Raw genomic sequence first — 2,401 nt, forward strand, 5'->3', positions numbered from 1 at the left:
TTCGCTCTGCAAACCCTAAGTTGTTACCACCACCTTACTTATCTAGTTGATCGGTTTAAAGGTAATCACCAAGTGTAAAAAAAAAGAGCTACAAATGGAGGGCATCCTAGTTGAAGATATTCATTATCTCCCTTGCTTCAAGGGCTATTTTCATCAACGTAAAAACCGCCATGAATTCCCTTTATTCCTATAAACACCTCATCCTACAAAACCCTTTCATCAACTCTGTGTATTTTCTCTCTCAAACATACAACACCAATAAAAAACATACTAAATTTTGAGATTTGGAGTTGAAGCAATGGGAGATGGACATTACAGGATGATAGGGTTTCTGATTGAATTACCATTTGCTTTGAACGTCTTGTTAATCTCTTTTATTGGTGATGTGGTTTGTATAATTGGATCAGTGGTAAGTTGTTTGTGCCCTTGTTGTTGTTGTTGTTGTTTTGCTGGACTTCCAAATTTAGTAGTAGAGCTCATCAAACTTCCAATTAAAGTTCTAATATGGTTTACACATCAGATGCCATGTTAATTATTTATTCATTCCTCTTTTCAATTAACATTAAATCCTTCTAAACATAGTTTTCGTGATATGATCATGATGTGATTTTCTTGAATATTCATGAATGGTATTTAGAAGTATTTTTAGAAGAATTTAGTCATTGCGTAATTTTTTTTATTGGCTTGATTGCAATTATTTTGTAGTTGATTATGGTTTATTGAACATGATTGAATTTTCATTTTTTACGCAATACTGACAGGATTATTTTCAGATCTATTTTGGATTTGAAGAGAAAAAAGTATGATCTTTGCAATTTCTTTTGATAATACTATAAACTAGTGAATATTGTTATTATCAAAATTACAAAGCTTGCAATTATGTTTCTACTCTCTAGCACCAACAGTAAGCAAATCATGCCCCTTCACTAGTCCTTCTAAGTTCATCAAATACGTATGATTCTTTTAACTTTAATAATTCTAGAAAAAAAAACTATATTGTGGCAGGTTGGAGATCTTATATATGGCTACCCTTTATACCCATGATTGTAAGCATGTGTTTATTTTGTTTTCTCTTTAGTTCTCTCATGTTCTTCAAAATTAAAGAATAAATAATGATTGATCACTTTATATTGTGGTGTATTAGCCTTTTGACTAATGAGTATTAGAGAGTGAGAGAGAGACATGTAAACACCTCTATATATAGTGGGTTCATACCACTTGTAGAGGTGTGCTTGAGGGATATGAAAGTGACTGTGTAAGTGTGTGTTATTTATGTAGACTAGATCTATGTCCCTTTTTGTGTAACACCATACATATTCAATACATCTCTTGAACACCCAAATCACCATGTTCATTGTGCAATCTTTAATTCCACATGCCAAACCATGTTCTTATGTCACAACAATTGGTATCAGAGCAAGGTCTTCAATGATCAACGTGATTTTTGAAGAACGATTCTCGGTTTGGCAACTTTTGTCACAATTGGAGCATTTGTGGTGAGTCTCTCTCTATGATCTCTCTTAATTTCATTGATTTCGTGTGTTGCGTTTTTGATTTGTGATCATTTGACTCGTTGGATCAAATTTTCCTTGAAAACCCCATTTGTTGTGATCCAATAATTCTTTTGTTGATCAAGTTCCAATCCAATTTCATATTTGTTCGTTTGATTTGATTCTTAGTTTGCAAATATTCATTTGAATCAAAATTTGCACAAAAAACAATCAATTAAGGATCACTGTTCATGAATCCATTAATGATCAAAATTCATTTTGTATAAGATCCGAACATGAATATGTTACTGTTCATGAATCCATTAATGATCCAATATATTCTTATTTTTGAACTTATACGTTTTCTTTGATCCGATAACAGCATAACGTGAGCCCAAAAATTCGTTAAATTGATTTGACTCCTTATTCACTTTTGTTCGACATCGTTTATAGGAATAAGCAATCTGATACTCATGTCTTGATCTTTAATCAATTTGTTCTTGAGTTTCGTTTTCGATTCAACGTTCTTGTTATTCAATTAAGAGTTGTTCATGAATCTAAACTTGTGAATCGATCAGATTTGATTTGTTACAAATCGATTATGATCAAGTCAAATTTGAAAAACAACAAATTGTATCTTTGATTTTAATCAAATCGATCAAGAACACTTGAAGGAGATGAAAAATGTTGTTTGAACGTGTTTTGATCTGAAAATCTGGGTTAGATTTATCAATATCGTGTATGTTGACTTCCGATTTCAAAAAGCCAAACTTTGAAAAGAAAAGTCAAACTCGATTTTCAATTGATGAATCGCTGAATTGAAGGCTGAAATCGTTTGATACAAGTTGAATATTGGCTGTGGATGTCGAAATCTTATTTGATTTGGAATTTGATTTCGAAAATTAGTTGGA

The 2,401-nt window shown here is 31.7% G+C and overlaps 1 pseudogene; it reads left to right on the top strand.

Annotated features, from left to right (window-relative positions):
• The first annotated feature begins 298 nt into the window (after positions 1–298).
• On the top strand, positions 299–532 carry LOC145108592 (signaling peptide TAXIMIN 2 pseudogene; annotated as a pseudogene).
• The last annotated feature ends 1,869 nt before the right edge of the window (positions 533–2,401 follow it).

This window comes from Lactuca virosa, chromosome 1 (assembly GCF_052849685.1).
Source record: "Lactuca virosa cultivar CGN04683 chromosome 1, Lactuca_virosa_CGN04683_v6, whole genome shotgun sequence".
NCBI classification, from domain to species: domain Eukaryota; kingdom Viridiplantae; phylum Streptophyta; class Magnoliopsida; order Asterales; family Asteraceae; genus Lactuca; species Lactuca virosa.